Source organism: Ictidomys tridecemlineatus, chromosome 12 (genome assembly GCF_052094955.1).
Source record: "Ictidomys tridecemlineatus isolate mIctTri1 chromosome 12, mIctTri1.hap1, whole genome shotgun sequence".
In the NCBI taxonomy this organism is placed as follows: domain Eukaryota; kingdom Metazoa; phylum Chordata; class Mammalia; order Rodentia; family Sciuridae; genus Ictidomys; species Ictidomys tridecemlineatus.
In genome coordinates this window covers 37873361-37893069 of record NC_135488.1, presented here as the reverse complement: position 1 = coordinate 37893069, position 19709 = coordinate 37873361, and the positions used below count along the sequence as shown (strand labels likewise).

The 19709-nt window shown below is 46.1% G+C and overlaps 1 protein-coding gene across 7 annotated transcripts in view; it reads left to right on the top strand.

Annotated features, from left to right (window-relative positions):
* The first annotated feature begins 17067 nt into the window (after positions 1-17067).
* The window catches only part of Mgat4a (alpha-1,3-mannosyl-glycoprotein 4-beta-N-acetylglucosaminyltransferase A), a 92882-nt gene continuing 90240 nt past the window's right edge, over positions 17068-19709 (top strand). For 2 of the 7 annotated variants that reach the window (XM_078028519.1, XM_078028523.1), the window contains exon 1: positions 17331-17533. The gene's annotated coding sequence lies outside the window, so the exon portion shown is untranslated. Of the gene's footprint in view, positions 17152-17271; positions 17290-17330; positions 17534-17591; positions 18430-19709 lie in introns of those variants that run through there. The other 5 variants (XM_078028517.1, XM_078028522.1, XM_078028521.1 and 2 more) reach the window with 4 other exon arrangements.

Below are 19709 nucleotides of genomic sequence, written 5' to 3'. Positions count from 1 at the left end.
CAAATTAAGCCTTAGGTTTACATGTGTCTTACTGAGAATGAGGTCTTCCCCCTTAAAGAGACATGTTTCTTTTTGTATTTCACATTTCTTGTTTAAAATTTATAAAGAGGACTGGGGATGTGGCTCAAGCGGTAGCGCGCTCACCTGGCATGCGTGGGGCGCTGGGTTCCATCCTCAGCACCACATAAAAATAAAAAAATAAAGATGTTGTGTCCACCGAAAACTAAAAAATAAATATTAAAAATCTCTCTCTGTCTCTTAAAAAAATTATAAAGGCCCTTGCAATTTAAAATCATGTTTTTCTGAATGGTATGAAGAAAGAGAAGCAAGGACCTTTGTGGTGTATTTGAGAAAAATAATCAATGACAGTTTAAAAAGGCAGGCATGTGGGAGTTGGCAACTGATTTGACGTGCAAGACAACAAAGAACAACAGGGCTGAGGCGGAGATGTGGACTGCAGTCATGGTGAGCAAGACGATGCAATGTCCCACTTAGGAAAGTTGGGAGGATGTATTAGTCTGTTTTCTGTTGCTATAACCAAACACCTGAGGCTGGTAGTGCATAAAGAAAGAGGTTTATTTAGATCACAGTTTTGGAAGCTGAAAGTCGGAGATTAGGTGTTGCCTGCTGTTGTCACAGCAGGAAGGGGTGCAACATGGATCACATGATTGCCGAAACCCGGGCAGCATCCAGGAAGGACTCTCAAGTAGGGGATGGGGGACAAAGAAAAGCACAGAGACAAGGACACAGAGATAATTTTATGAAAAGCCGGGGCCAGGTGGGAAAACTGTACTCTGATGGAGTAACAGTGACCGAGAACTAGCTCACAAGTTCATTACATAGAGTTTGATTATCCGGAAGTTAAACATAGGGGCATTGTTGTGAATTGTTGCAAACTGTCAGAGGCTTCTTTGTACACTAAAAAGTTACAGAGCTAGCAACGTTTTGTGGCGCTGTCCTAGAGTGCTAGGAACATTCTGTAATCATCCTGCTGTACCCAGGACACCCATTGTCCTGGGACTTCTGATAACTGTGAGCATCAGAGCCAAGAGTCAAAGCTGATAACATCTTCGCCTTTGGCCAGGAATGTTTCCTGGGCTTGCCTTTGCCTAGGAGGCAGAATCAGCTGATGATCAGGGCTCCTCTGCTCTCCACATGATGAGAGAGAAAGCCAGTGATGGAGGGGGTCCAGGGTTACTTCTTTTAGAAAAACTCATCGTCATGGAACTAAGCAGGGTCCCACAAGAACCAGGTTAGCTCCTTCTGAGGGTCATGCCCCTAATGATGCAGTCACCTCCCACTGGCCGGCTGGGTTCCACCACCACTTGACACTGCCGCCCTGGGGACCGAGCTTCTCCTGTGTGAACTCTTGGGGGGGGGACACACCCCATGCAAATTGCAGTAGAGCAGAGATGCACTTTGGGGGAGGGGGGAATGATGTGTTTGGCTTCAGAAGGGAAAGGGCATGAGAGCTGGGTCCTCCCATTTTGCACTCTGGGCGAGTTCTGTGTCGGCACTTTACAGTGTAGACCCCCTGCAGACACTCCTCACCGAGAGACGGACCAGTGGGTCTGATTCAGGTGCAGGAACGGGGGCGGAAGAGGGAATAAAGGATGCTCTGGGAGAAAGAGAACGGAGAGGACTCGGATGAGGACCTGGACAGGCAGAAAGAAGGCAGAAAGTCCAGGGAGGTGCAGGGCCCAGCGGCGTAGGGGAGACCCCGAAGGGCCCAGCAGAGGGTGGTGCTGTTGGGGACGGCGGGAAATGCAGCCTGAGGACAGGGGATTGGGGAGCTCATGGGGCCCGTGGAAAACTGTCCATTTGGCCAACACAAAGGTAAAACTGGAACTCTCCCAGCTCCCCTCCCACCCGCATTTTGGCGCGTCCCACCCAGGAGGTTTCCCGTATGGGTGTGCACATGCTCTTCTTCTGATGCAGTTAGGATTCTTGGGCTGACTTTGGTGAACTCCGCATCCTGGGGTCTGGATGGGTCTGGGCCAGATCAGACGTCCATAGGGGAGGCAGGAGGGCTGCGACGCCCAGCCTGGGACAACACACCCTCCCGGGCAGGGGGGGTCACTTCCTGCCCCGGTTCCTCTCTGCTACCCCAAACCCTGCCCATTCACCGCTGGTCCAGTTGGACAGCCCAGTGCTCCTGGGAAGGACCTGCCTTACACCAGGGTCCAGACTGTCAAGAAAACAGGAGCCAGGAGCCGGGGGTAAGAAAGCTGCCCCTCCGGCCTTCCCTTCCTCCGCTGCTCCAATGTCCCCAACTCCCCCGTCTCAGATCCGCTCCTGTGTGCCTCACTCTGGCTCTAGGACAAGATTTTTCCCCCCAAAGTATCCAACTGAGGAGGCCCCAGGTTTCAGGTAGCTCCCCTAAAACAAGCAAGTTTGCCAAGGTGGCTGCTGCTGCACTTCAAATAGGGTTCATTTCCTCCAAACTCATGCAAGAGTTTCATCCCCAAAGTTGTACGTGAGTGGGATTGAGAGAGAGGAAACGTAATCTAACTATGGTGTTAGGCGTGGGTGCTGTGGGAAGTGATGCAATTAGATTAGGTTATTATGGCGAAGTCCCCATGATGGAATCCTGATGGCTTCCTGAGAGGGAGAGAGATCACATAGAGACACATGTGCAGTCCTGCTATCATGTGAAGCAGCCCAGCGTGTTCCTCAACAGAGCTTATGCCATACTGTTTGGATCTTTTATTTCTAGAACCATGAGCCAAAATAAACCTATTTTCCTTATAAAGCAGCCTACCTCAGGTATTTCATTATAGTAATGAAAAGCTGGCTATTTTTATTTTACAGATGTGAAAACTGGGCTTCTACAAGTATATTAATATAACATACAGAACCAATTGGGTATATATTGTATATTTCACTAGTGTCATATGTAGAGTATCTATTATACTATATTAACATAATAATGTACATATATATTAACAGATATATAATCTATGACATTAATAGGCAACATATATATTATGAGCCATATTTTCATATTTAACCCAGATACTGAATGGAAAGTCTGGGCTTCTGACCAGGTCTAAGGACTCAATCCACAGGTTCACATTGAGACAATGATAACCAAGGGGCTCTCTCAGAGGTTGGATGCTGAGGTCCCCAAGCCAGATATGGCTAGAAAAGGTGCCCCACCTTGTCCTCTTGCTACCTTAACATAGGGTCAATTAATGTCAGCGTCAAAATTTCAATGTCCTCAGAAAAGGGGGAAGATGTGACTCATCTGGCTTCTCTTCCAGGAGGTGAAAAGTGTGTGGAGCTGGGTGGTGGCTGCCCCCTCAGACCATGACCAGGCCTCCCTCCTGCCTCCCTGACTTGGACAGGCATGGCGGTCCTCAGCGGTGCCCAGACAGGGACGTTCTGACCAAGCTCTTTGCACCCACCGACGGCTCGTGTCCACCTTGGTGTGATGCGTTGTCCCTCCCATGGGCATTCACTCTGGGCCACGGGAAAGCCCACACCGGGGTCTCCGTTCGTCAAGAAGGGCACACATTCAGGCCTTAGAGGACCCCCGAGAAAGGTCTTCTGTTTGGTCTGGGGTGGCTCTGATGTCCTTAATCAAACCCATAAAAATCACTGCCTGCTCTGCATACTGTCCAGTCCCAGCCAGAAACCAGTGACATGTGGGATGTGAAAAGTGCTTTCGCATTTTCCTCACATCCTTGAGCTTCACGATGCACCTGGAATGGCTTCCAAATGCCGTAGGTGAATGCATACGATGACCGTTGGCTGGGAAGCATTTCTCCTGCTCTTGTTTGTAAGATTTAACGCCATCCCCTCCCCACTAACCCCTCCCCCCCCCAAAAAAAAGCGATCAGAGTTTTGGGAGAGGTGGTTATTTTGTAAAATGTGCTTTTTGTGTCTTGGCCTACGTGTGGGGCCACGTAGGGGCCAGCCGTGTTTGCACCGTGACCTTCTCCCCCTCGGGTGGGTGGAAGGCTGTTTCCGCAAGAGACACTCCTGTGGTGTTTTCACCTTGCTGCCTCCCTGCCGGCAGCGAGAGGAAATGCCACTAAAAGGTGAAAGTCACCAGCTGCAGCGCCTTTGCCTGCACCTTCCATGTTAAAGAAGTGGACAAAATCTTTAAAGACACCTGAATACCTAGCACCACCCCACCGTGATGTGTAATTACAAATTACAACGCACCAAAAAAAAAAAAAAAAAAAAAAAGGTAAAAATAAGAAAATAAAATAAGGGCCAGAGCCAGCACGGCACAGTTCAAGTCACTGGTACAGAACTTTTTTTGTAGGATTCCAAAGGATTCTCCGGATCGAGTCTCACTTCTCTGGTAGGTCAAGGGCAGATCCACGGAGCTACTTTTCCTGTGCATTTCTCTTTCGATCATGGCCTCCTAAATGATCAATTAATTAATTAAAAAATATTAATTAAGCACTCAGGAGCCAGGCCGCATCAGCACTTTCTTCTGTGCTCAGATAGTGTAAGGTCCCCAGGGAGAGAGAGAGAGAGAGAGAGAGAGAGAGAGAGAGAGAGAGAGAGGTGTGGTAAATGGCAGAGAGGGACGTGCAAACCCAGGGGGACTCTCAGCAGGAGCCCAGGCCAGGCCTGCAGCCTGTGGGCAGGCAGCGCCTCAGAACCCTCCACCCGACCCAGGTTCTGCCCCAGCCTCATCCCAGCTGCCTCTTTCCTGTCTGCCTGCAGCCCTCCCGTCTCCTCCACTCCAGCTCCCTGGCATGGAGTTCATTGAGTTCCAGACTCAGCTCTTAGCCGTGATGTGACCTTGGCCAAGCCACTCTCTACTGGCCCCATGAGAGCTTCTTCGTATGTAAAAGAAGACACTTGACCAGAGAGTCTTCAAAGTCTCTTCCAGGTCCAAGAGTCCTTGATTCCAGGCTTAAGATGTTGGCAGAAAAATTGGTACCACGGCTCTGGAAAGCAGAATGGAGATTCCTCAGAAAACCTGGAATGGAACCACCATGTGACCCAGTTATCCCACTCCTTGGTCTATACCCAAAGGACTTGAAATTATCATGCTGTAGTCATGCAGCCACATCAATGTTTGTAGCAGATCAATTCACAGTAGCTAAACTATGGAAGCAACCTGGATGCCCTTGAGCAGATAAATGGATAAAGAAACTGTGGTATCTCTGCTCAATAGAATATTACTCAGTCATAAAGAAGAATGAAATTGTGGTATCTGTCAGAAAATGGATGGAACTGGAAAACATCGTGCTGAGTAAAATAAGCCAGTTCCCAAAAACAAAAGGCTGAATGTTCTCTCTGATACGTGGATGCTAACACACAATGGGGGTGGGGGGTGGAGAGAATAGAAGTTCATTGGATCAGACCAAGGAGAATGGATGTGGGGATGGGATTGGGAAAGATAGTAGAATGAATTGGACATAGCTTTCCTGTGTTCATATATGAATACACGACCAGGGTAACTCCACATCATGTAAAACCACAAGAATGGGATCCTAATTAGAATAAGTCATGCTCCACGTGTGTATAATATGTCAAAATGCACTCCACTGTCATGTATATCTAAAAAGAGCAAATAAAAAACAGATGTTGGGGGCTGGGGCTGTAGCTCTGTGGCAGAGCACTTGCCTAGCATGCATGAGGCACTGGGTTCGATCCTCAGCACCACATAAAAATAAACAAATAAAGGCATTCTGTCTATCTACAACTATCAAAAATTTCTTTTTAAAAAAAGATGTTGGCGGATCTTTCAGCAGTCCTATATAACGATTTATCCTAAAGCAACCATGATGTTGAACTTAGCCTGTTTCCCCTCTCTAAAATGAGCCAGTGTATAAATAAAACAAATGTTTGAGAGCTTTCCAAACATTAGTATCTGCAAACGTCCCAGGACTCCTTCTATATCTGTGCAATGGCTGGTGGTAGCCAACATCCTGATAAAACACGTGGACTTCAGCAGACAGCCTGAGTGAACCCCAGCTCAGCCACTTCCCAGTTGGGTGAGTTGATGTGAGTTATTTAACTTCTCTTGCCTTGGTCTTCTCATCTGTGAAACAGGAAAACAAACAAACAAACAAAAACAAAACAAAAAATCCAGGAGCCTCAACCTTTCTAGGGTGTTCTGAAGATCAGATGAATTAAAATGTAATGATGTTCTTAGAGCAAAGCCTGGTAGGGCAGGAACACCCTGGAATGCTAGCTATTTTTTACTATTATTTCATTCTACAATTACAGAAAAATAGCAGAGGCATTGGGAATAGTTAGGAAAACTAGCTGGAAAAATCCAAAGGGAATGCCCAGCAGGATAGAGTCAGTCCTGCAAAAGATCACAGTTCATCCATCAGACCCCCTTCTTATTACTCTTCAAAATTTTTCTTTTTTTAATATTTACTTTTTAGTTGCAGCCAGAAACAATACCTTTTATTTTCTTTATTTTTATGTGGTGCTGAGGATCGAACCCAGGGCCCCACACATGCTAGGCGAGCACTTTACCGCTGAGCCACAACCCTAGCCCTCAAACTTTTCTTAAGAAAACCAGAATGCGTTCGCTGAACCCTATAAAATCACGACTCAAGCTCACTGTCTCTGCCTCCTTTCATTCACACCCCCAACAAATGGCCACGTGCCTTTAGCCAATAGCACTCTGCTTATCAGATTTTTCTAATAAAAACCCAGTTCTTATTTGAGGTGAGTGCTTTTGGGCACTTTTCTGACACTATTCCAAAACTTCAATGCCACGTGTGCCTTCTCTTCTTATCTGCCCCCTCAGTAGCCCTCAGTCAGCACTGACGAGCTCCTGCCCAGAGGACCCCAGCCTCCCTGTCCTCCCACCCAGGGGCTGTCACTAAGACACTCTCCTGACCCACAGCTCTGACCAGGTCATTCTCAAAAGAGCTCAAATTATCAACTGGAATACAATCCGAGCTCCTTATGTCAACCCTGATGCGTCCCATCTTCCCATAGACACATAAAAGCACAGAGACTCCCATTTCCATCTTCCTGTGCCAGCATTTCCACCTGTACCAAGAGCCTTTCAGCTGTGTGTTTTCAGTGTGTGACAGTCAAGCAGGGTTTGGGCCAAGCACAAGGAAATCATCTAGTAAGTATTTGTTAAACAGGAAAGAAACCGGATACATAATCAAATAGCCACTATGGCAAATACTGAGGTCCACAAGAAGCAGCTTCCTAAGTATTTGTGTCAAGATGATTGCTCTGCCTTCAGTGCTTGAAAGAAACCAGTCTGTGGATATTATTATCATCATTATAATTTAAAAGAAAATTTTTTTGGTTGTAGATGGACACAACACCTTCATTTTTAAAATTTATTTTTATGCGGTGCTGAGGATTGAATGCAGTGTCTCATACATGCTAGGCAAGCACTCTATCACTGAGCCCCAGCCCCAGCCCCTATTATCATTATCATTATTATTATTACGCCCTACTAGGGGTTGAATTTGGGGCTCTTTGCCACTGAGCAACATCCCCAGTCCTTTTACTTTTTGAGACAGAGTCTTGCTAAGTGGCCCTTGTTGGCTTCCAAACTGCCATCTTTTCTCCTCAGCCTCCTGTGTGACTGGGATGACATGTGTGTGCCACCATGCCAGGCTGGCACACGGACTTATTTACCATGAGGTTGAAGCTTTCATTTGAAAGAAGAAATTACTTAAGGTTTCTGGGTAGAAGAAATGGAAAATCCTTTTGTAGGAGGGTCATGAAACAATGAAATATAATAAAGATCATCGGATTATTGGGGGGGATTTTTTTTTTCACTCTTATCAGATTTTTCTAATAAAAACCCAGTTCTTATTTGAGGTGTGTTCTTTTGGGCACTTTCCCGACACAATTCCAATTTATTTTTCTATTAGCTGGGAGCAGTTTTATATTTTTTTCATTATAACCCCATGATGCCAAATCCACATCCTGCTAGAAGTTCCCCAATACTTCTGAATATCGCCTTCTCTGTTATTGCTGAATGATGACAAAAATGTGGCCAGTGAGATAGGATTCATGTTCAAAAATAAGAAGAATGATTAAAAAAAAAATAATCTCACATAGATGGTTCCAGTGAATGCTGAATGAATCTGGATGATATCATCATTTTATAGTATTTTCGGTTTTTGGTAAAATGAATGTAACAGGAATATCATGATACTGATTATTAGAAATAGATAATTTGGGGTCAGACATGGTGATCCATGCCTGTAATCCCTGTGGTTCAGGAGACTGAGGCAGGAGGATGGTGAGTTCAAAGCCAGCCTCAGCAACTTATGAAGGCCCTCATAACTTGGTGAGGCCCTGTCCCTAAATAAAATACAAAATAGGGCTGCGGATGTGGCTCAGTGGTCAAGTGCCCTGGATTCACTCTTTTGGGAGGTTCCTTTGCAAAAAAAAAAAAGTATTGGTAAGTCACACATTATTAGACTATGGCCTCACAGCTCTCTGGTGCCTTGATGAGATTTGGAAGTTTGATCTCTCTACCTCTTCACTGTATGCTCATTTGTCTTGCATTCAAATTTTAAAATGAAATTTAAATTATACTTAATGAAGTTCTTCTTTGTCCAGGGTTTTTGCTTGTAGGAGTGGGGATAGAACCCAGGGTCACATGCGTGACAGGGAAGTGCTCCACCCTAAGCTATGTCCCCAGCCCTGCTACAGTCTTTTTCTAACTAATGGGCAGACAGAACACATAACACACACCATGGAGAATCCAGAAGCCTTTCATTCTAGAATGTTTTCTCGTTTGCATTTGGCTCTGCACATGTAATGCTGTAAGAATTCACCGTCCTTCACAAAGAGCTGTGAATTCCTAATGACCCAACACCCTTTCTCAATGCTCAGACTCCTCTATACTGCCCTTGATGATGGCAAGTCTTAAGAAGAGCAGGAACCCAGACAGGAATGTCCTTCAGCCTCATGAACACATTTGAGTCTGTCTGTCCCTGTCCTGCAAGAGCAGATCCTTCTAGAGTCCCACAGCAACTCAGCTTCCAAAGTAGCTCCAGCAACAGCCTTACCGGATCCCTCTGTCTGTTTCTCCTTTGACTCTCGGCTTCTTCCCCTATTGTTGGCTCACTTCTCCCCGCTACCCTACACCGGTACCCACTCCTTTCCTCTCTGCCCTTGGCTTCCTCTTGCTTCACTCACAGCTTTTGCATACTCTGTCCTGTGTTTCTGCTCTGACAGTGAATGAGACTGTATGTCAAAGGCCTTCCTAGGTAAGATCTGGGAGTTCTGTTGGTCTTGGTCCAATTCAAATCATCCCTATGGGGCGGGTCCAAGGGGTATGACCCTGTATCCTGCTAGTGGCTATCTCTGGGATAGCTATACCAGGATCACACACAGAACTATATAATCTGTATGTCTGTGTATGATTTGGTGGATAATAAGGAAATGATACTAAATACATTTGCCTACTTGATGTGAGAAAGCTTCAGATGACTTGGAGTCCACAGGAGGAAAAACAACAGGAACAAAATGCTATTGGTGTTGAAAGAAAGGATGGAGGAACTATTCAGTTGGTGAAATAAGACAGCTCAGGAAATCATGGTGGGCTGGCCGGAGGCTGGGTCCAAACTGTGAACCAGCCTGGGGCCCCACAGAAGACTGGAACCTGGATGGTGTGAGACCTAAGTTCGGCTGGGAAGAGGCCTCTGTTTTGTGACGCAACTGTGTTCAGGTTTTTGGCAACTCTCTAAAAATTGTTCTTCTCTTCTATAACCAGGAAGGACTTGCTGACATCTTCTCAGCTCCAGGCTAAGTTGTAAACTTTGCTCCTTGAATCCATTCCCATGCGGAACCAGAGGAAGCTTACTCTTACAGTGTGTATCTTCCATAAGCATTTGTTAAGAACACAAAACACGTTGCTATCAAAATGCTCTTAAAGATTTTATTTTATTTTTTTCCCCCCAAATCCCAGCTGCTCAGGAGGCTGAAGAAGGAGGATCATGAGTTCAGAGCCAGCCTCGGCAAAAGTGAGGCGCTAAGCAACTCAGTGAGATCCTGTCTCTACATAAAATACAAAACAGGGCTGGGGATATGGCTCAGTGGTTGAGTGGCCCTGAGTTTAATCCCTGGTACCAAAACAAACAAACAAAAAACAAAAAGCAAAATAAAACTAGGTTTACCACGCACTCTGTGGAGATTATCATGGAGTAGTTTATTGATACTTCCGTAGGCTGAGATATTACTTTTGGACAGCATTCTGGATTTCTTTCAGTCCCTGTCTTCCCATATTCCTTACATAGAGGTGGACTTGAACAAGTCTATTGAGTGGAGTGTTCATAGTTCTGGAAGATTCTTTTCTCTGAAGAGGCACTTCTGAAGTGATCTGGCATTTTCAGTTCCCTCTGAGACATTAATATTAGAACTCTCAATCACATCCGGAAGAGAGCTTTCCTTCCCCACTCTCCTTTATCCTTTATTAAACCTTGTGATTTTAATCCTAGATCATTGTAAAATTTAAATTAGAAGGCAAACCCAACAGAAGAAGCAAATATTTATTGTGCGCCTTTACTAGAGATATATAGCCTGGGTGTGCTATAGCTACTCAGTAATTTTTAATTTTTAAAAGACCCATTTTTTCATTCAAGTTGAAAACTATCTAGCTGGCATCATTGACATCAGTCTACCTAATTCGTCCTTTTCCCATATATTTTATGTTTGAATATTTTCATACTTTTGTTTTTGGTTCAAATAGTCACCTCTGAACACTTCTGCTATCACATTACTTCTCTATTTGGGTATCTTCAGAGCTCTCCTCTTACCCACTGCTCACCTGCACCCTCTCCTGCATAGCTCTCCTGGCCTGCCAGGTGTCTGTCCCTGTCCTCCATATTGGTCAGGCCATCCTGCCCAGGTGCCTGGAACACAGAGGAGGCCCTGCCCTCTTTGGGACTCTGTGCTGCTTCTCTTATAAAGCTTATTTCCCTCTCCCTACAACTGTCCAAATCCTACTCTTGTTCTTTGAGGTTCAGACCGAGTCTTTCCTGTTCGCAGGAAGGCTCCCAAGTGCCTTATTGATAAATAAGATCGTCCCTGACCTCAAGCAGCCTACAGCTGAGTGCAGGAGGCAGATAAGTCAGCAGATAATGATACTGGGCTGCCCAATCTTTTTCACTTAATAAAACACAGAGAAAATAATTATGTTCACCTTGGCACCTGGGGTCTGCTTGTACCTGGAGGCTTCAACAGCTCCAGGTCCCACTCAGCTACTCCAAAAGATGAAAGGCTCTTAAGTGTGTTCTTCCTCCAATCACGATGTGTAGAGCACACCAGCTTGGAAACTTGGGGTGATGCTATCGTGTGCGAAATGTACTGGTAGGTGCAGGGTCACTGGGCAGTGGGTACTTCTCCCAGGTTTGGGGCAAGGGAGGGCTTCCTGGACAGGTGACAACAAGTTCAGTCTTGAAGGATGTTAAAGAGGGCAGTGGAGTGGGGGTGGAGAGGGAGTGTGCCAGAGGCCATTGCATGTGCCCTGTATGGAGAGGTCAGCATGGCTCAGCTTCAGGGGTGGTTAAAAGGCTGCCCTAGTGGTGAGATGAGGTGGGTCCTGGTTCCTCCAGCCAGACTTTGATCTCTTGAGGGTCAAGATCACATTTTTATAATCCTGCGTTTTTGGAACTGTTGATCCCTAGATGGAGGCTCAATACAGTGTCATTATTTGGTAGAAAAGTCTCTACCAGTGATACTGTTGTGACAGTAGCCATGAGAGAGAACAGTCTCTTTGTGAAGCCATGCCAGCATGAGAGATGTTTTCTAGAGTTTGTATGAGTCTCACTTAAGCTGAAAGACCTGAGGCTTATGCTTATCTCGCCCCTTGGATTTCCGGGACAAACTTTTGGTCTAGCTTGAAAGAATGCCCAACTGTGCTTTTTTATTCTGATGTGGGTTGGTATTTACCCCACATTTTCAGTCTCATGCGCTGCCTTTCTGTATTCCAACCTGCCACACTGGGGCTAGCTAGCTACAGTTCCTGGGCTCCATCACCAGATGGCTTTCTGTTTGCTTCTGTAAGGGGGAGGCTGTGGCAGGGGATCAGAGGGTAGAGGAAGGAGAGTGACTTCCTGCTTTGGCCTCCCCCTAACAAGTGTGGCAGTTGATGCAGGTGGTTGGCAACAGATGCAGGAGGTTGCCAGAGCAGTGGGGGAGGGCAAGCCCTACTTCCTGCTGTCCAGGTTTTTCAGGCTTCCAGACCCAACATCAAGAGTCCATCCGCAGAGGTGAGCTCAGGGTCACCAGCACAGAAGCTTCTGATCCTTGGGAATCCATCCTGCTTCCTCTTTGTTCTTCAGGTCTCGGGGTCTCTCTCTCTCTCTCTCTCTCTCTCTCTCTCTCTCTCTCTCTCTCTCTCTGTTTCTTTTTCCCCCCACTGGGTTCTTCCAGTCCTCCCAAAACCTTTGCACCCAACCCCCTGTATGATAGTCACTCTGTCCAAAATACCTAAAATTGTCTTCCTGCTCCTTCTCTTCCTCCCCTTTCCCCTTCTCTCCTTCCTAGTTTTCTGCCTCCTCCTCTTCTTTCCATCTTCTCTTTTTCTCTCTCCCTCCTCTTCAGCTTCCTCCTTTTCTCCTCCTCCTCTTCCTGACTGAAATCCAATACACTTACCTGTAGGGTTAAGTATGTTCAGTTGCCCTAAAAGAATGTAAAAAAAAAAAAAAAAATCTGAGATTTTCCAGATACCTAGAAGCGCAGCATTGACAGTCATGGTCCTGGGTATATTAGATGAGTCAAGGTTTTTATCCTGTTTGAAATGTATTGATAGAGTAGCAGGGTTGGACTCCTTAGGTTGGTTTTATGCATGGATGGATTTCAGATTCATAGCTGTTGATCCAACACCTTTTACAAGTACCAAATTCACAAAGGAAAAACCAACAAAAACAGAATCCAAAGCTCGTAATTCTCTGGCACACTGTTCTCTCCATTATGCCTTTTGAGTATACATCAAATATAATAAAAACAAGTGAATCAGCTTTAATGGTGTAGCTGTCACAGCTTCTTAGTCTGTCTTGGCGGGGGCTTTTTCTGTCCCAGCATTGCTGATTGTTCTAACAGCGCTTGGGAGAGAGGCTGTTCCCAGCAAGATGGATTCTCTTTTGTTTTAGGGTTTCCTTGAAAAACTTCAGCAGTGCCTTGTACACATTATGTAAACTTCGACGGCCAAGGCATTTAAATACCATAAGATCTTATGATTCCATCACTGCGGGGCACACAATCTGGCTTTTGTCTGAATAATCCAGTAGGTACATTTATCCCAGTGATACAAATGTGATTTAGGACAGGCATCTTTCATGAGCCAAGGTGAGAGGAAGGAGAATAAAAATTAAGAATAATTTAGCTCTCTGCTGTTCTTCATCTGTATGGACCTTAATTTCCATGTAGAGTTGAATTGTAAATGTGGGACCACATTTGCATTCCCTTTCATTGATTTCTGGGATGGCATGTGCCCTGTCTGATAACAGGAGAGAAATTGTTACTACATCTGAAACATTTTGCAGCTAGCAAAGGGTCCATAGACTCTTATGGCCCATCAGGGTCCCAGGTCCACTATAGTTTTTGGATGAAAGTCATTGAACGCACTGTCTACCAATTAAAATAAGATGTCTTCTACCACCTCTACATGCATCATTTAAAAAGCCAGGGAGAACCTCCTGAAGTGATGCCTCTTGTAGATTGTATACTTCAAAAAGGTCCCACTAGAGCCTGTAGTGGAAGACTCCAGAATCACATTTATAAATGCTCATAAATGATGCAAGTCTGATTGTTAATGCATGGATGAGGGGCAGAGTAGAAAAGAACTAGAGATCCTGAGCTTGATTTCTTAGAGACTGATTGATATAGACATGGCCCCACCAGCAACCACTTACCATCAAAGAGATAAATGGCAAAGATTCATTTCCTGTGTGGTATCTGCTTTTAGCTCAAATGTCACTTCCAGGAAGGCTTCCCTGCCCAGAGGATCTGATTAATGACCCCATCCTATCTGCTGTCCCAACATGGTGTACTGTGGTTTAATTACTTACCAATGTCTTCCACTAGTCTGTGAACGCTCCATGGTGAGGCACCAGCTGCCTCTGTAATCACAGGCCTCAGAAAAAGTGGATGGAATAATGAAAATGTTGGAAAGGAGAGCTACCACGTGGCAGCTTTGTTGGGGACAGACTATAGAATGGTGAGATTATAGGCAGAACTTCTTGTCAATAATTCCACTGACAGTGTGAAATAAAGGTCAGGAGAAGGTAAACCCAGACACTGCAGAGGTGGAGAAGAAACAAACAAACAAAAAAAGGTGATAGAAGGGAAATCATCATGGAAAAGATAAAACAAGGAGAGAGAAATCTATAGGACTCCATGGGGTTTGGATCGACGGTCTTTGATTGTTAATTGAACAGATGTAGTTGGAAAAATTCAATATTTTGTACTCTGCAAAAGTAAGATGAATCACCGATTCACACCCACACCTGGGAAGCCTGTATTCCTGAGTATTTTGATTGGTTAGGACACTAGTTGAATTCTACTCTTCCCTGAGCAACAGGGTGAATAGTCTGATACAAGTTTAACCATATGGTCCTTCTGCTGCCAGTTGAAGTAGTGACAAAATATCAAATAGATCCCCAAAGCAAGGCAGTTGTTTTGTTTTTGTTTGCTTTTTGTCCTGGCTGTGAGCTTTGCCACTAACCAGAGCTTAGGAGGAATTTCTGCTGTCTTTCTGAATAAGTCAGCCAGGCTGTAACTGAAGCTTATCTGTCCTCTTTTTTTTCCTTTCTCCTCTTGACATATGTCTCTAACATATGGTTTCAAATCTTCACAAAGAGGGAAAAAATGGAGAAGAGGGAGAGAAATACATCTTTTTACTATTCATCCACACAACAAGATTTTGCCCATTGCTAAAGAAGGAAGAAAGGAAATGGAGTATCATACAGGCTCTGGAATCAAACAGACCTGGATTTGAATTCTGACTTGGCCATTTACTACTTGCCTAAATTACTATTTGCATCTGCCAAATTACTTAATTTCTCAGGGTCTCAAGTTTCTTCCTCTATAAGGATTATGATAGTTACTTGTGCTGTTTAGTCTTTTGGTCAATCCTGTGGAAGTAGCTTGGGAACTTTCTCTCAAAAGGCAATGCTTGGGGCTGGGGCTGGGGCTCAGTGGCAGAGAGCTTGCCTCACACACAGGAGACAGTAGGTTCGATCACCTCATAAAATAAATAAAGATATTGTGTCCAAAAAAAAAAAAGAGTTTTAAAAAAAGGCAATGCTCTCTTCATCTGCAAGGAGTAGTTTGCTTGTCTGTCATGAAGAGGATGTTCAGAAAACAGCGTTTCAAAGATTGAAAACTAATAGACAACATTATTCAGAAGTTTTTATTCCCCAACAAAATTCCTTTACTTTAGTCTCAAGATAACAGTAATTAATAATCAGTTAGGACATGCGTGGGTTTCTTGGCTCTCATGCTCAGGTTTCTCTCCATGACAGTTAAACTATTTTAGAAGTCCGAGGAGACACATGACACCCACTTCCCCTGGTCTCTCACTGATTTAGGGGGAGCACTGCATAGCAAGGCCTAGGATAGTCTACTCCTAGATGTTTTAAGCATGATATATCCAACAATGTGTCAGGTGTATCCTGAAATGGTTTGTCTTTATTGTTTATATCCGGCATGAAATCTGTCACCAACTTGCTACGTGGCAATGTGTGTGCCATATAAGAAACCAGGCTCTACTTCCCTAAGTAGAGAACAAAGTTGTCATTGGGTAATATGACTGTTATGCACAAGTCATGTCCACAGTGCTGGAGAGTGGACAAAACCTGTCTGCTCCTCCTCAGTCAGTGGGGAACCATGGGAAGAGGGGTGTCATGTGTTGCCTTGCACTTTTAAAACAGTTTAACAGTCATGGAGAGAAACCTAAACATGAGAGAATCAAGATGCCTGCACCTGTCAAAGTTGATTATTAATTACTGTTATCTTGAGACAAAAATAAAAGAATTATGTTGGAAAGTATAAACTCATTCTGATTGATGTTTTCTCTTAGTTTTCAATATTTGAATTACTGTTTTGTGAAAAGAATCTATTACCTTGGGAGACTGGCACGGACAAGCCTGTCTCCTTGATCTTTTGCCCCTCTACTCCCTGCAAATTATCTTGCAGGGTTGTTGTAAGCTTTATTGTAGCACCAAAGACAACACATCCTTTGTGTTTGAACCAAGATCTGTCGCTTACTGGCCTGTGACCTTGGGTAAACTTTTTAAATTTCTCTGTGCTCCAGTTTCCTCATGGGAAAAAAATGGGAGTTAAAATATGAGAGGATGCAATTAAAGATGTAACATGGTGCTTGGCATGCAGTAAGTATCCAAATAAGTCACGATGCTCACAGACACTACAAAAAAAGGAGGGTCAGCCCACCCAGGTTTTTATGGATGATTTCCTATTTGGTTCTAAAATTAACTTCAAACTTCATGAAACGGTGATAGATTATGGCTCAGGAGAAAGGGGCAAAACTGCGTGGCCTAACGGGAAAACTAGGGGCATGAGCACCCGAATGATATGCATTTCAATCCTAGCCCTGTTTCCTCGTCCTAGGGGTTTAAGTCAATCTTTCCAGTCCCGTCTTCCTCATCGGTGAGTTGGGGACAACGATGTCCCCGCTGGGGCTGTCAGTGAGATGCCCGGAACCCCAGGGCCTGGAAGCTGACCCTGGATTAGGGCCCGGACTTGTCCCTGGGAATGCGGACCAGGGATGCGACGGGCGCTGAGGGAAGGGGTGGAACTCGCGGGCAGCCCGGGGCGGTCCGGTCGCGCACCGAGGCGGAGGCCGAGCGCTGCCTCGGCCTTTGTTGGCGGCGGGAGCTGCCTCCGCACACGCCGCGGAAGACCAAAGCCTGCTGTGGCGGCGGGGAGTGCGCCGAGCACCGGAGCCCGGGCGCGGGGAGCGAGGCACCGCTCGGGCCGTGCCGTGACGCCGAGTGCCCCGGGAAAGATCTCACGAGACTTATATAGGCCGAGCGACGGCGCCCCTAAGTGACAGCCGGGCGGGCCACTGGCGCGGCGGCGGGCGGCCAATGGCTGGCGGGGTCGCGGGCTGGGCGGGGAGGGGCGGAGCCGCGGCGGGAGGGCGGGGCGCGGCGGCGGCGGCGGCGGCCACAGCAGCTCTGCCTGCGGCCGCGGCGGGAGCGCCGGCGCCAGCGGCAGGTGAGCGGCTCTGAGCTGCGGAGGCGCGCGGCGGCCTGGCGGCGGGAGCGCAGGGCGGCTGCGCGGAGGGAGCGGGTTGAGGGGCGGCGCCGGCGGCCCGGCTCTGCGGCGCCGCGATTGCGGGAGATCCACCTGCTGGTAACGGAGCCGCGGGCGCCGCGGCCCGGCCGGGAGCTGGTGCGCCGGGAGGTGCTCTCGCCTCAGGCGCGCGGGGCTGGCCGGGGGCGCTGCCTGGGCCTTGGGGGCGCGGCGCGGGCCGGGACGCCTTCCTCGCATCGCCCTGCATCGCGCCGTGCCGCGCGCCCTCCCGGCGGCCCGCCCAGCGCCCCGTGCGTTCCCGGCGCTCGCCGGGCTCCTCGACTTTGGGGGAAAGTAGAGCAAAGTGTGTGGGCTTCCCGAGGGTGGGGAGCGGGAGGGAGGGGCGCCGCGGGGCCGGGGTCCGCTGCCCGCCGGACGGGGAGCCGCCCCGCGAGGCTCCAGGGCGCCGGGGCAGGGGCTGCTCCCGCTGAGGGGACCGGGCGTGCCGCCGGGGTGGCGGATTTGCCGTGAAGTGACGACCTGGTGGTCCGGGGTGAGAGCACCTCCCCCCCAGTGCCCCAGGCCTCAGCTCCCTGTCCGGACGGGGCCGGGCGGGACCCCGAGGCTGGGGCCAGGTGACATCTGGAAGGCGAGCTCTGGTGGCTGGCCCCAGTGCCGCTCCAGGACCCTGCTTCCCGGAGCCCTCGCGGTGCTCGCCTTCCGCTCCGAGAGCCGCGGGCAGGGACCCTGTGCGTCCCCGAGGCTGCTGTGCCTTTTGCCGTGGGACGAGATCTTGATAAAAGGACGGCACAGCCCTTGGATGGAAGAGAGAAGTCTAAATTTAGAATCGGATAATAGGTGTGGTTGATTTCTTTTGCAGAATGTTTAAAAAAAAAATAGGGTGATTAACAGGTTAGTGTGAGATAGGTTTCCCTAACCCGCAAGAGTAAATGTGAAAACGCACTGGACGACGAAATTATGTAAGCGGTATTAAAGAAAAAGATCGATCCCTTTATAAAGGGAAAACAACACGATTTTAACATAATTGTGGTGGTAAAGTTATCAAAGCTTACGTCATGGTTTTCATTGATTGTGGATATCCGGATTGTGCCTTCTGTTCTTCAGGCACCTCTGTCTGTGGGATGCTGATTAAGGAATATGCCAAACGTTCAGCAAAGTGTTCTCCCAGCCATGGAGCATGCTAAATATTTCAGTGAACACTTTAAAAGGTTTTGAATCCAGCAGTACAAGACTAACGACGTAAGATTGTTAAGTCTGTTAACCAAACAGATTTTTCATCATGAGGTCAGGAGTTGAAAGTTCCATTCATCTTTGGGAGGCTAGAGAAATGACAAGTAATTTTAGCCTGTGTGTGTGTGTGTGTGTGTGTGTGTGTGTGTGTGTGTGTGATTTAAAGATTCAAATGTGTTAAGTGAGAGAGTGTTCAGGTGTTAGATTAAAATGTTTGCATATGTGGACACTGATAAAAAATGTGGGTCACCTGTGTGTGACAAGCCAGCCTGATACTGCCTGTGGTGATTTAAGAGCTTGTAGCTCATTAGTTTTGCTCTCATCTGGAGATTTCATTCACTTGTGCTGCGCAGTTAAACTTCATTAGTTTAGAAATCCTAATTAAAAATGTATGACTACATTCTTGCTGAGTGAAAGGCTCTCATATTTTTCTTGTGAAATTTCAGGTCTTATTAGTAAAATTCATTATAAGTATCTTCTTCAAACCTGAGTTTGCTAATTTCTTGAATCCAGTATTTAATTTTCCTTATGTTTTTCATGTATTATGGATAGCATAGCTATAGTCGATTTTAATTTTAGAGTTTGCCTTCACACATTTGTACTGAATTTTATGCAGATTTTTTCCCTACTTAATAAAACAGTATTTTGAAATATCCTTATTCGATGATTCTGTTTCTCTGCTTCTCCATTAGTGAGTGTTTACTCTAATGACCTGTATATTTTTTAGATCTCTTACTAGAAAAAAATCCTTTCTGAAGTAAAATATGGCTAAGTGCATAGCAACAGAAAGTTGCAAGCATTTTTGTGTAATGTCATACCAGGATGAGAATTCCAAGTTATATAATTCACTCCATTATCACCTCTATTTTTATAATCAGAACTCATTGTTGGGTGCTTATTGATTTCAGACAATTAGATGCTTTATGGAATTTTAAATTATAGGATTTTTTTTTTTGCCACAAAGATTTTGATTCTAAGCTGTTCAGTATTAAGTTATCTTGACTATAGAAAGGTCAACACATTTGGTTTAGCAGTGATAACTTTATGTGATAATGTCTTTGTGCTCAGGTAGTAAGAGGAACCAATGGAGTGGGGTTTAGTATTTTTAGAATGATATATGGAAATAAGAGCTGCTGTCCAAAGCCGGGAAACAGGCATGCTTTGTTGGGAGTTCTAGGGGTGGGGAACTAGCCAAAAGCTGCAGGAAGTGAGGAAATTTGTTAAAAGTTGTATGTTTAGACTTTGAAAATTACTGTGAATTTTGCAACTTTTACCATAATGAATCCATA